The following is a 15303-nucleotide window of genomic DNA, read 5'->3' as shown; positions in this document are numbered from 1 at the left end:
CGAGTGATCGCCGTTTCTATGCGACAGTATCAGCAGCGACAGAAATGTAAACAAAGGAGGGAAGAGGGAGATGCGCATTTTGTTGGTAGAAAAGCAGGAACTATTTTGAGTTTCTGTCGCCAAGTCCGATTATTATAAGCGACTGTGGGCTTTTTTTTTTTTTAAAGTCGCTAGCAAATTTAATGAGTCGCGGGTTGCGCTTTTTGGGCTCGTCTTTGAACGTGCAGTTGCTCATTTGGGCTTGGAAATAAACAGACATAAACCCCAGAAAATCCTTCTTAGAGTTTTCCAGACAATAGTGGAAAACACAAAAACATGCACAAATTACTAATGGTTTTTTTGTACTGTAACCATTAAAAAATCTCCCCTTCAGTTCAACCTTATAAATGGAGACACATTGTTGATGTTACCATTATAACATAGCTTACAATTAAGTATTGGCAAAGATCAATGTAATTTTCACAGAATTGTTGTTAGCAGCTGCTGAAAGTAACTAAAAAAGTTACTTTTTCAAAGTAACTATGCCATCACTGTTCTTAAGGTCCCCAAATCACTAAGTCTAGACACCAGTGGTGTCCCACATCTTTAATTTGAACAAAACACATTGATTTCAATACACCACACAAAGTTCTGTGTAAAAACTTGCATATATAATAATTTCAGTGAAACTACAAACAGTTCTGAGTCTGTTGTTGCACACCTTCACTGACCCTTTTAACACCTTAGCAGAAGATGTTTGTGTGTTTAGACACTAATGACATTATACTTGTCACCACCAATGATTTACCATATGTGTGTGTGCTTGCAGGTGTGTGGGGGTGTATGTGTGTGTGTCAGCACGGACTCTGGCCCGCGTGAACATCTGCTGTACTCTAGTGCTCAGTCACACAGTACACTCCATTATCCCCTGGCAGAGTGTGTGTGTCAGCTCTGCAGTTGCTACATTAGGGTGATGTGTTTAATCATCAATTGAGCGAAGGAACTGCCCTCTCCAGCTGTACAGCTATCAGCCTGTGTCAGGGTTTGCATTTACGCAAAGGTCAGCTTGTAGCTCAGCCAACAGGGAGATATTCACCTGATGAAGAGGGAGTTTAAAGGTTCAAAGTTTACATGCTGCTTGTAACTTTTTTAATCTTAATTCTGCATGTGTAGAGCTTGAGCCCAGGAGGTGCACTACGAGGCCAAAAGAAAACATTTCTGTCATATTTGTAATTGTTGAGACTGCTGAGGATGCCTAATTTCACCATTAACTTCTACGCCCGGTCCCAGTCCTTCAGCATCTCCGATATTATTGTCATCGCAACATATTTTCTCCTGAACCTCGCTGTCGGTATCTGGGTAAGGGTCATTCTTAGTTGATTATTCTCCTATGCTTTGTTAATATCACACACTGTCCACAAAAATTGTTGTTTCTGTCAGTCATCATGCAGAGTGAGCAGAAATACTCTGAGTGGATATTTCCTGGCTGGAAGGGACATGGCCTGGTGGCCGGTGAGTTTGTCTCTGAGATCCTTTTTGATTATTATTTTAACAAAGATTATTCCTATTTTTAATTTGGGAAAATTGATACACATTTACATCAGCATGTTGTCACATATGTGTTCATTGGTAATTTTTGTTCTATTAGTTTGATAAAGTGCTTGGATTTTATTTTGGAACATAACTGAGCAACTACTGAACAGTTAACAGTTTTAATTCATCCACAATAGGAGGTTTGTCAGCATCCTGGGTCTTTTTAGGGTCATGCCACAGCAGATTTTAAATTGGCATGCTAAGTTTGAACTTAAGGTTGTGATTTGATGGCCAAAAATCTGCTGAATTCTGCCAAAAACTAGATTTCACCAAAGAGCTCCTCCATGGACACCATTTTTGCCCAGTTTGAGGCTTATTTGAGTCTTGAACACTGACCTTACCTGAGACATGAGATCTGCTGTTGTTCTGTGTCACTTCTTTAATCTGTGGATAATTCTCCTCACTGTGGCTGGGTGAGTCCTGAAGCTCATGGTTCTGATTCTGTGGTGGGGAATTTGTGCAAATGGAAAACAAAAAGAGCTAGGTTGCTCTTTTCTAAATTAAGCAGTCTATCATTACACCTACTAAAGAAAGCTGGACACTACCCCTACAAATTGCTTAATCATACAAAGTTATGTTACAAATCCTATAAACAGCATTGCTTTGTCTAGTCATAGCTGTCTTGTCTGCATACTAGCTTTATCAAACAGTGACATCACATGAAGTAACATGATGAAATGATGAAAGAATAAATTTGAATGGGGAGATTCAAACTGTCTTTGCTCTCAAAACCACTACAATTTTAACTTCTATGCTGTAAATGTAAAGCTCAATTCATTCAACTAAGGTTAAAAAACATCCTACTCCAAAAATGTTTGGGCATAGAACATAACGGGCTTCAATCTGTCTAGTTAATTAGTTATTTATTTACACAATAAAAAACACCAACTCCCAACAGATCCACCAGGAAATAAATGAAATGTGCTGGAGAGTCAGGCAAACTTCAAAGGGCTTATTATAAATCCTACCACAAAAGTATTAACTTACTTATTAAGTACATAGCATCATTAGTTTTAACATGTAGCCACACTGCCCTGCTCTGGCAGGTCTCCTGTGAAAACCTGTTCCCCCTGTAGAAACCTGTTCCCCCCTGTAGAAACCTGTTCCCCCTGTAGAAACCTGTTCCCCCTGTAGAAACCTGTTCCCCCTGTAGAAACCTGTTCCCCCCTGTAGAAACCTGTTCCCCCTGTGAAAACCTGTTCCCCCTGTAGAAACCTGTTCCCCCCTGTAGAAACCTGTTCCCCCTGTGGAAACCTGTTCCCCCTGTGAAAACCTGTTCCCCCTGTAGAAACCTGTTCCCCCTGTAGAAACCTGTTCCCCCTGTAGAAACCTGTTCCCCCTGTAGAAACCTGTTCCTCCTGTAGAAACCTGTTCCCCCTGTAGAAACCTGTTCCCCCTGTAGAAACCTGTTCCCCCTGTAGAAACCTGTTCCCCCTGTGAAAACCTGTTCCCCCTGTAGAAACCTGTTCCTCCTGTAGAAACCTGTTCCAACTGTGAAAACCTGTTCCCCAATGTTAAATTTCTGGAAAGTCTAATATATTTTATAAACTAACAGCTGCCATTATAGTTGGGTGTAGTACCCAGATGTGATACTCTAATGACGAGTAGCACTACTTCAATATAGTTTTAGTAAGTAACTGCAATAAACTACACAAGTAAGAGTAACACTGCGTACACTGCAGTCATTTTCGACCATTTTCACGGCACTTCTTATTGATTTCTCGGTAAAACAACTCATAATTATGTCAAGGTTGAGACTTTCAGTTTCATCAGCAGCTGATGTTACAAAAAGCAGTAACAAAATTGTGAAATAAATAAACTAGGTCTTGTGTGGACGTCTTCTTACACAGTTTTGTGTTTTAATCGCCAAGAGAATTTTTCCAACTTTTGTCACTTAAGCCAGACAAATACAAGTAAGTCACCAAACATAGTTTTCCATCACATTTTGTGTACTGTATTTATAATTGTAAGGTCTTGGTTTTTTCTCTGTGTTAATTTAGGTTTTTGTGTTGTTTTCAGTTAATTGAGTTTCCATGTTGTCCTGTCCACCCCTTGGTTGTCCCCAGCTGTCCCTTGTTTCTCCTTATTGTCTCTCTGTGTATTTAAACCCATCTGTGTTCCTTGTTCTTTGTCAGGTCCTTGTCTTGCTGTCTTGTTTGTCCAGATTGTTATTGTTTACCAGTTGCTACCAGTTTTGAGCCTTAGCCTTCTGCTCATGCTGTGCTACCTGGATTTTGGACTTTGGATTTGTATTTTCACCATTAAATCACCATTTAATTTCTACAACCTGGGTCCACTGCGTCTGCCTCACCTTCATAACCACACTTCTTGACAATAATTTTTCATTGCTGATATAATAGGATGGAAGCTGGTTAATAGCAGGACATGAAAAATAGACTTTCTGAAAAGATGAGAGTGGCTTTCTGGAAAATCCCATTCTAGTGTAAAATATTACAGATTATGGGATAAAAAAAATTTCTAGTTAATTTTTGGTGGCTAAATCATACTAATGTAACGGGTACCAGGGTTCCGGACCGTCAGCAGCAGATAAAGCTGAAAAACAGCATGTAAATGAGCACACGGGAGACGCAGTCTGTGTTACTCCAATTTCTCTCAGCTTATATTTATTGAACAAACCAGCTCATTTAACTGTCAATACAGCCCAATTTATAGCTCAGTAATTTACTGTACATATTAGACATATTCCATCATTGACATAAACATCAACATTCGCTTTCCTTAAACCAGAAATAATCAAATAACATCATATTTTGTCACAATTCCCTCAGGTAACATGTACCTTCAATTCACTGCACTTTATATGCATATTTAATCACACACAGTGACATATTTCATGGGCATGTATCTTAAAGTTATTGTAAACTGGCATAACTATCTTAGAATTCAAACTACTTTAATTAAGTGAATGCATTACATCACAGTTTAACCTTTCACCAGTGTTTAGAACACAAATAAACCCTGGAGCCTGATAACCGCATATTACTCTCATATCATGGAATATATACTGTATATCCCAACTTCCTTTATAAGCAAGTACACCTCGCTGCAGCAAACAGAAAGGGGCGGGGACGGACCAATGTCAGTCTCATACCTTATATGGAAATGGGACTATTGCATTCCGAAAATGAAGGGGGCGCTAGTGACACTATTTCCTGTACCAACCGTATTATAATAATTATAATAATAATAACGTATTTTATTTGACAACGCCTTTTAAAACACCCAAGAACACTTTCAACATTAAAAATACAAATTTAATAGTAACGAAATGGCTACAAAACGTGATATGTCACGTGGTATGTCTGTCACGTGGTATGTCCCTTTTTTATTTTTAAATCTTTATTTAAAATTATATTAGTAACAATCTAAAATAAGCAACAATAAGGAAACATGGAGATGTATTTATCTATCCTTACAGCCTATGTATCACAAACAAAAGTCATAAAACATAAATCAAATTCATATTTTGGAGACAAATGTACATTATATTAAGAGCACATTTATCCATCCATTATCATGAATTATCCCTATCGTGGGGTCATGAGGGCTGCTGACCCTGGACAGATCGCCAGTCCGTCGTAGATTAAGAAAACAGATATAAACAAATGAAGTTCAAATAATATATTTTGATGTTGTGAATGGTACTCTTAAAATAAATAAGTTAATATCTAAAATATAATAGCCTCTGGCTTATTAAATAAGAACTAGATGGAAAAGAGGTTTGGTCGGTAAAACATTTAGTCAACAATTTTGGCCAACTTAGTACGTCCATTCATACTGCACTTTTGTTGTTTATTTGCCAAATATTTTTCTTATTATTCACATTGTGAATATAATTTACAAACAAACCAAAGGACTTCTGAACTTCTAACAAGTGCCATTCTGAAAACTAGAATATTTTTGGTTGCAGGTGACCTGGCTCAGCTATTATCATTGTTTACCATAATGTCTCATTGGAAACTTTTGCTATAAGGACTCCAGTTCAACCAGTAAACTGATTGGTGTTCCACTATTCCATTTAGAAATCCCATATCAATTCTACCAATTGCAATCGATTCATAAAATAAAGACCTTAAATATCCAATTGTTGCAAAACCCAAAGTGATTCATTTAAAACTTTAAATGTAGCTTCAACCTGGAAAGACTCACACAGAAAGAAAGTAGGTTTTAGAAAGTTTATTTGACAAGAAATAATCTTTGGTGCTCGGACCCCGGCAGTAGACACTGCACTGGTAACTGCCAGAGAGAATGATCTTTTTTCTATATGAAAACCTTTTTGAATAAAGTCACTGGTTACATAAATTAAACCAGTGTGTAATTTCTAACTATAACTGTCTTTATCTCACCTGCTCAGGTAATCACCTGATCATGTGTCTCCATCCCAGCCTAACGGCGCCGGGCTCATCTCTCTTCATAAAGTCCGGCTCAGGATACCTTTAGTCTTATGTTTGTATTATGACTTTGTAACCGAACAATATGTTTCTGTATGTGCTTACTTTATTACAAAAAAACCCAACAGTTGATTCTGTTAAAACATAAAACAACTTAGCTATATGTCAGGTTTGTAAAGAAAATTTGTATTGATCAAAAAGTATAGGAAACATTGTATTTACACATATAAAATATTGCAAGTTATTAGCTTTGCTTGCATTTAAAATTTTTAAAACAAGGTTATCCTATTGCTAAACAACGCTGTTACAATATATTTACAACTACTTTATTGGTTCTACTCTCTCCAACAAATTACAGCCACAAAGTAACTTTGTGTGGAAACGGCACCATTTCTATGAAAACTAAATAATGCAAATCAACTGAGCTACAACAAAAGGAACATTCAAAAATGTAAATAATATTGAAAGAACACATTATTAAAAAGGATGACTGCACAAATCAAAAGGCAAATATTCTTTAGCAGAAATGATTTAAAATGGCTTGTCACAAAAAAAACGAACAATGTGTGACAACTGAAATGTGTGAAAGACTGAGGAAAGCAACTAATATTCTCCTTACATTCAGTATTGACAGTCAGTGCAGTGTCCAGGTCGGCCATCACAGTAGTAACCAGGGTACTCTCCTCGTCTTCCATTGCCGGTGAAGCCCACAGTCTTTATATTACCGGCTGCAGCAAGAACACGTTACAACCGCAAAAGGAATCCGGTTTTCTGCCTTGAATGTTTTTGAAAATTTGCCCCAGTTGATCTCACCCGTTAATGAAAAATCGATTTCATGTAGTTGAAATCTAATTTCACATGTTTTAGGTGAAAAAAGTCAAAGGTCCTTATCATCCAGCCAAGCAAAGTGAGTCTTCTTCCTGAAAACTGGCTCAGACTCAACGGCTTCAAAGCACTTGCAGGTCAATGCCAAGGTGAGGTAAGCTGAGTCTCCCTGTGCTGGTATCACCTCCTGGAGAACAGCTTCAAGAACATTTAAAGGCATCTGAAAAAAACAAAAAACCAAACAAAATAAAAAATCACATTGCACATTATGATCAGTAAAACAGTAGTTAATAATAGCCATTTCACCAAATACTTTGTTACTCTTACTTGTGTAGTTTATTGCAGTTACTTACTAAAACTATATTGAAGTAGTGCTACTCGTCATTAGAGTATCACATCTGGGTACTACACCCAACTATAATGGCTGCTGTTAGTTTATAAAATATATTAGACTTTCCAGAAATTTAACATTGGTGTACAAAACATATTTAAAAAAGATTAACCTTTAAAAATAAAATAAAAACACTAGAAAACTGATAAGTATGTAAAAAATATTTTATATTTTTCAAGTGTAGTTATACACACCGTTATGTTGAACCATAGCAGTTTGTGCTATATGGTTCTGTAGCTTGTATGAGCAAAGGGAACAGCAATATTTATCGTTCATGCAATACGGAAGAATCTTCTCTCCGTTCCGAATGTTGCAAATAGATACGTGGATCTGTATAATGAAAATAAAAAATAAAATTTGAGCATAAAATACATTTCTCAATTATACATGTTATCTATTTTTTTATTTTTATCTAATGGTGCCCTGCGGGATAATAATTAGCTATGCTACATGCTAAAATTAGCCTTCCCCTGTATGAATTACGAATTTCACTAGTTTACAGCTGTTAATTGTATTTTCAACCTAATCTAGAAAAGCGTATTGATTTACTATGTGAAAAAATTTAAGAAGGTAAAAATACCTTTTGTTGACTTTGTGAGGTTTGCATTGTTGATCGTGTGCCGAACACCAGTGGAAGAACTTCTTTCTTTCTTCTTCCTTTCCTCTCAACTCCGCGTCTTAAGGTATTTATACTAGTGATTATGAAAATAGCGCCCCCTTCATTTCCGGAATGCAATAGTCCCATTTCCAAATAAGGTATGGGACTGACGCAAAGGTCCGTCCCCGCCCCTTTCTGTTTGCAGCAGCGAGGTCCTTCTCAGCATCACGGCATGTTGGCTACTTCCTCTAGCCGCTGCTGGCTCCGAAACACATCAAAACTCTTTCAATATCTTTCACCCATTGACGCATTTCCTTAAACATTTCTCGAACAGTACCAAATAATCAAAAAGTACTTAATTAAAACGAACTTGAAGGTTATTCTCACCTGAAAAACAGCATATAAATGAGCACACGGGAGACGCAGTCTGTGTTACTCCAATTTCTCTCAGCTTATGAGAAACGGCAGAGCAACAGGCAGCTCAGAGTCTCCATGCGCCACCTACTGGTGAAACACCATTACTACACCCATCGTCATTAACCCCATAAACATTTAAAGAATTGCATTCTCCTTTTTTTTCTATTGTGAGCACACACCCGTGGGCATCACACTAACATACATAACAATCATTGAGAATTTCAAAACATTTTTTCTTTATTTGCCAAAGTTATGAGGGGAGAACGAAATATTTTAAATATTCCAAATATTCAAATATTCTCTTGGCGATTAAAAAACACAACACAAAACTGTAAAAAGACGTTCATACTGTGGTGTATCTGAATACAGTGCATTAAGGGTTAATGCTTTACGCAGGTTACGTTACAGAAAGTACAGTAGACCAATAGGATTGTGTGTGGGGGATCACGGGGTTGGACGTCTTACGTCTGGAGAGGGGGGGTTCAATAAAGTGGAGAATAACGTCAAGACACAGTTGGTCCGCGCTGAATTATGCTCCTTAAACAGGAGATACGACACGACATGGTGTCAGAAGTACTGTGTTTATGACGGGAAAGTAAAATTGAAACAGAACTCGGCCCACGGCGACAGAGACGGAGGGAGAGACATTGGTGGACATTATGACCGAACAACGTGAGGAAAACGTTAACGTGCAGCAAAGGGAAGTGAGCATGGCGGCTAGCGCACCCACTGCTACATTTAACATCCAGCCACCGGAGCCCTTCGATTTCGGCAAACCGCTCGAATGGACAAAATGGATCCGGAGGTTCGAGAGATTTCGGCAAGCGAGCAACTTGGCCTCGAACTCCGAGGTGAATCAGATTAACACTCTGATATATTGTATGGGGGATGAAGCCGACGATATATTGAGAGGGCTAAAGCTGAGTGATGCTGACAAGGAAGAGTATGACAAAGTAAAAAACGGATTCGGGGACTTTTTTGTTGTGAAAAAGAACATTGTGTTTGAACGCGCATGCTTCAATATGCGAAAACAAGAGCCAAATGAGACTGTCGAAGCATTTGTCACTGCCCTGCATGCTCTACTAGGATAGCTCAGTTTTCGAGTCCTTCCCATATCGGCTCACCAGGGCCAAAAGGCCGGAGTCCACCCTGACGACTCTGATGGCTCAAATTAGCATCCCTTCTTCAATTGTAAATGTGGTCGTTGACCGTCAGGCCAGAAGGTAGGAATGTGAATAGTCCATGTTGGGGGTGGGTGCAATCTATGATGGAGGCAGCTCTACAGTAGACTCTCCTGTAGGTAGTGCTCTTCAGTTTAGTTTTGAAGCATACATGAAGTGTTTTTGGAGAGATGTGACCTTTTGCAGCTGATCCATGATGTTGTGCTGCATTATCCAGGTCATTTTGCCAAATGTACATAGAGTTTGCAAAACATACAATCTGTTTCAAGAAATGTGCAAAGGTTTTTCTAAAAGAAATTAGTAATGTTTCTCTTTGAAATAAAGCTAAGAGGGTATAAAATGACAGTTTAGAAAGAGCAGCATGCACAGCGTGGTTGAGACTGAGGATACCACCAAAAGGAAGCCAAACACGGTCACAGATTACAACAAAACAAAGTGTGGTGTGGATGTGATGGACCAAATGGTGCGGGAGTACAGCGTGCGTGCAGGAACACGGAGATGGCCAGTTGCGGTGTTCTACAACCTGATTGACATGGCAGCACTGAATGCACATGTGCTTTATCAGGCATGCACTGGGGTGAAGGAGAGACGGGTAGACTTCCTTGTTGAACTTGCTAAAGAGTTCGGTAACTCTCATGTGAATGAGAAGAAGGCACACAAGGAGAAACTGCTTCGGGAACAACCTTCCACACCCAGCCCAGGCAAAAGGGCGAAGTGTCAGGTCAACCAGCGAACATTTTTCTCCTCAAACATTGTCCTGAGCCGTATGCAACGAAATTTCGTTCTTTATACACCCTGTGCATTGAAAATGACAACAAAGTCAGTCTAAGTCGAAGTCGAAGTCTAAGTCTATTGTGCAACTGTGAGATGCGTTGAGGCCATTACCAGGGTACTGATAAGGTAATGGCCCTATTTACTGAACAAAAGCACCTGCTAGATAAAATCCTTCAGGCCAGTTGGACTATCGAAGCCGAAATAGGTATACGTCAAAGTGGACTAACTTGAGCTATTCTAGTGCTAGCAGAGCACTGTATATACGGGGACTTGCATGATGAACTCATACGAGATAGGATTGTAGTGGGGCTTGCAGACACCAGACTTTCCGAACGACTGCAGATAGAGGGAAATTTGACTTTGTAAAAAGCCATAGATATGGCAAGACAGTCGGAAGAAGTAAAGAAGCAACAGAGCACACTTAGGAGTGACGCTAGCAGTGTGATGCAGATGGAGGGTAGCTCCATAGACAGACTGATAAAGAAGGGACAGAAATATTCAAACCTGAAAAACAGTAGTGCACGTGCACGCCAACACACGCAAGGCAGAGACAAAGACATGCAACGCAGCGCTCAGTGTTTCAAATGTGGAGGTCCTTCTCACGCCAGAGCGGAATGCCCCGCCAACAACGCAAAATGCCGGGGCTGCGGAAAAAAAGGCCACTACCAGCGCGTCTGTAGAAACAAGGCTGTAGTAGCGTGCATTGAGGAAGAAGAGAGGAAAAGTTTCTTCCTGGGTTCTGTGACATGCAAAACCAATAAGTGGGAGGTGGATGTGGAGATAAAAGGGAAACTGCTGAAGTTCAAACTTGACACTGGCGCAGATGTAACTGCCATTTCTGAAAGTGACCTGAAAGACTTGTACCCGGGGGCACAAAGGCCTGTTCTCCATGAGCCAGAGAAACCCTTGCTGGGTCCAGGAAAGATACAGCTGGAGGTAGTAGGCTATGCAAAAATGCAGCTGACTTACAAAGCCAAGCAGACAGAGGAGAAGGTTTATGTGGTCAAAAACCTGGGCACACCTTTGCTCGGGTTACCAGCCATTATTGCCTTGGGCATACTTATTCGAGTCGACAGTGTCACTATGGACTCTTTAAAGACAACCTACCCAAAACTTTGCAAGGGCCTAGGCGACATTCAACGACCTTACCATATCAAGCTCAAGCCAAATGCTATACCATTCTCTTTAAAGACGCCACGGAGAATCCCTCTGCCTCTGATGGAAAAGGTGAAGAAGGAGCTCCAGCGGATGGAAGAGATGGGGGTCATCAGGCGCGTTGAAGAGCCTACAGATTGGTGCGCTGGCATCGTCGTCATCCCAAAGAAGAAGAGCCAGCGACTACGCCTGTGTGTGGACTTCACAGGCTTGAACCAGTATGTGTGCCGCGAGAAGTATGTCCTGCCATCAGTTGATCAGAGCCTAGCTGGAGCCAGAGTCTTCAGTAAACTAGACGCGAACATGGGTTTCTGGCAGATTCCCTTAGCAGAGGAGTCAGCAAAACTCACAACATTTATGTGTTGTGAGTTTTGCTAACACCTTTCGGACGGTACCATTTCCAGCGTCTTCCGTTTGGGATCAACTCTGCGCCCGAGCACTTCCAGCGTGTTATGGCAGAGGTCATAGATGGACTGGACGGGGTAGTCTGCCACATCGATGACCTGCTGGTGTGTGGAAAAGACCAAGATCAGCACGACGTTCGTCTACATGCCCTGCTGAAAAAGCTCGAGCAAGCAGGGGTAACTTTGAACACAGACAAGTGCGAGCTCTCCAGGAGTGAGGTGGTCTTCCTCGGGCACGTCATCACCACGTCAGGTATCAGGCCCAATCCAGAGAAGATAAAGGCTATCAGGGACATGAAAGAGTCTATGAACGTGAGCGAGTTGAGGAGCTTCCTGGGAATGGTAAACCAGGTGGGAAAATTCATACCCCAGCTGGCAGAGAAAGACAAAGCTCTCCGTGACCTCCTCTCAAAGAAAAACTGCTGGCTGTGGGGTGTGGACCAGGCGGCGGCTTTCAGGGTGCTGAAAGAGGCACTAACCTCTCCACCGGTCCTGGCCATGTATGACACGAGCAGGGACACCAAAGTATCGGCAGACGCTTCATCGTATGGACTGGGGGGCGTGCTCCTCCAGAAATGGGACAGTGAGTGGAGGCCGGTAGCTTACGCATCCCGCTCACTTTCACCCACCGAGCAACGCTACGCGCAAGTCGAAAAGGAGGCCCTGGGTCTAACCTGGGCTTGTGAGCGCTTCCGGGACTTCCTGTTAGGAAAGCACTTCTGCCTAGAGACTGACCATAAACCACTCATTTGCTTACTGGGCGCACAAGCACTCGACCTGTTGCCACCAAGGATACAGCGTTTTCGAATGAGGCTCTTGCGCTACTCCTATGACATTGTGCATGTTCCGGGGAAGTCACTCTGGACTGCCGACACGTTGTCACGGTCACCGGTACAGAAACAAATGACCGCAAATGACACTGAACTGATGGAGAGCACGAACATTTACGTGGACTGCATTGTCAACAATTTACCTCTCAGTCCCACGTTTATGGACACACTCAAGGCACAGCTGGAGGCTGACAGTGTATGCTCTCGCGTCATGAAAATGTGTGCAGACGGATGGCCAGAGCACGCAAAGCAGGAACCACTCCTAAAACACTTTTGGCCCGAGCAGGCCACACTCACAGTACAAGATGGACTGTTGCTGAAGGACACGCGTCTGGTCATTCCAGCAGCAATGCGGAATGACATGCTGGACAGGCTGCACGAGGGCCATCAAGGGGTCGTGAAGTGTAAAGCACGTGCCCGTCAGACCGTGTGGTGGCCTGGGCTCGGACAACAAATCATGGAGATGGTGCTCAGATATAGAACGTGTCTGCAAGAGCGCCGCAATCACAGTGAGCCACTCATGCCGTCAGACTGCCCTGCGCGCCCGTGGCAAAAGCTGGGGGCCGACCTCTTTGAGCTGGGGGGGGGGAAAACCTATCTCCTTGTTGTTGATTACCTCTCCAGATATGTCGAACTTGCCCTGCTGACACACACAAAATGTAAGGATGTGATTAACCATCTAAAATCAATGTTTGCCAGGCACGGCATCCCAGAGAGTCTCATGTCTGACAATGGGCCTCAATTTTCCGGCCAGGCGTTCGCTTCCTTCGCCACAGCATATGGGTTCAAACACCTTACCAGTAGCCCCAAATTCCCACGTAGCAATGGCGAGGCTGAGCGAGCTGTACAGACCATGAAAAGTCTTCTGAAGAAGGCAACCGACCCGTACATGGCTCTTCTTGCATACAGAGCCACTCCTCTTCAGAACGGATACAGCCCGGCACAGTTGCTCATGGGTCGACGTCTCCGCACCACGGTGCCGACACATCCCTCTGAGCTTCAACCTGGCTGCCTGATCGCAGCTCGCTGTTTCAGAAAGAAAGGGAGAAGAGGATGTCAGATGCTGCAAACTTCAACAGGCATCATTGTGCGAAGCCACTCAGTAGCCTGTCACCAGGTCAGGAGGTGTGGATAACTGACAAAAACATCAGGGACAGTGATCCAGAGTCACACCTCGCCGAGATCATACCTTGTACATGGACGAAACCGCCTGCATCTTATACCACTCCAGTCTCCAGCACAAGACGAGGGTGGACAGCAGAAACAGGAGCCACTGCCGGTCCTAGAGCAGGATCATGCACCACCTGCTCTGGGGTCTCCCGTGCCCTCTCCGGGGGTTTCTACTCCCAGAACCAGGTCTGGGAGAGTGATTAAACAGCCCACTAGACTGAACTTATAAGTAAAAAAAAAAAAAAAAAAGAGAGAGAGATTTTGTTAATGTTCATGATGTGCTGAAAATGTTGTTTTACAATGTACCAGTTACAGGGGAAATATGTACTACAGAAAATAAGTTTGAAAACGTTGTATTTGGAAATAGGATTTAAGAAGTTAAGAAAGTAATAGAAAGAGTATCAGAAGTATTTGTTTAACAGGATTTGTTTAACCCTGCTTTCTTCCACAGGTTTAGATGGACTTTTATAAAAGAAAATAAAAAAAAGGGGGGGAGATGTGGTGTATCTGAATACAGTGCATTAAGGGTTAATGCTTTACGCAGGTTACGTTACAGAAAGTACAGTAGACCAATAGGATTGTGTGTGGGGGATCATGGGGTTGGACGTCTTACGTCTGGAGAGGGGGGGTTCAATAAAGTGGAGAATAACGTCAAGACACAGTTGGTCCGCGCTGAATTATGCTCCTTAAACAGGAGATACGACACATACAAGACCTAGTTTATTTATTTTTACAATTTTATTGCTTTTTTTTTAACAGCAGCTGCTGGATAAACTGAAAGTCACAACCTTGACATGATTATATGAGTTGTTTTACCGAGAAATCAATCAGAAGCGCCGTGGAAATGAACAGAAGATTCTGTTCCCATGTGAAAATCTGCCCCCCTGTGTCGGGACCGAGCATTACAGCCAGGGAGGCGGATCTGACGGATCTGACCATTTCCACAGCGCTTCTGATCGATTTCTCGGTAAAACAACTCATATAATCATGTCAAGGCTGTAATATTCAGTTTAATCGGCAGCTGTTTAAAAAAAAGAAGAAATAACAAAATTGTAAAATAAATAAATAAACGAGGTCTTCTTACCCTGTTTTGTGTTTTTAATCGCCAAAATTAAAAACTACTTTTTATTTTTTCCTACTTTTCCCCCCCTACTTTTGTCACTCAAGCTTGACAAAAAAGTAAGCCACCAAACACAGTTTTCCAACACATTGCGTGAATTTATAATACTATCACATAACAATCATTGAGAATTTGTCAGGATCTGTGGTTTTCGATGTGTCTTGAGTTTTCCGAGTCTCTGTGCCGTCCTGTCTCCCCTTGATCATTCCCAGGTGTGTCTCGTTTCCTTGATTACTCCCTGTGTATTTGACCCCACCTGTGTTCCTTGTTCCTCGTTGGGTCCTTGTCAGTTCAGTGTGGTATGCACCAGTCTGTTTTGCTGTCCCTTCATTTAGCCTGTTTGCTACCGACGTTGAGCCCTGGCTTCCGCTCAGTCGTGCTGCTTGGTTTTGTGGACTTTTTGGACTTCATTTTTAAAAATCATTTCCTCTCATCTACCTGGGTCATCTGTGTC

At 41.8% G+C, this 15303-nt stretch overlaps 1 long non-coding RNA gene across 1 annotated transcript; it reads right to left on the bottom strand.

The window, feature by feature from the left end:
• Positions 1 to 6977: 6977 nt before the first annotated feature.
• LOC116719531 (uncharacterized) lies at positions 6978 to 7931 on the bottom strand. Its single transcript, XR_004339207.1, has 3 exons — positions 7781 to 7931; positions 7395 to 7530; positions 6978 to 7029 (listed from the first exon to the last, which is right to left on the bottom strand). It is a non-coding gene; the product is annotated as an uncharacterized LOC116719531 (long non-coding RNA).
• Positions 7932 to 15303: the final 7372 nt, after the last annotated feature.

This window comes from Xiphophorus hellerii, chromosome 5, assembly GCF_003331165.1.
Source record: "Xiphophorus hellerii strain 12219 chromosome 5, Xiphophorus_hellerii-4.1, whole genome shotgun sequence".
Classification (NCBI taxonomy): Eukaryota; Metazoa; Chordata; class Actinopteri; order Cyprinodontiformes; family Poeciliidae; genus Xiphophorus; species Xiphophorus hellerii.
The sequence above is the reverse complement of the archived record's forward strand: the minus strand, read 5'-3'. Positions and strand labels throughout refer to the sequence as shown.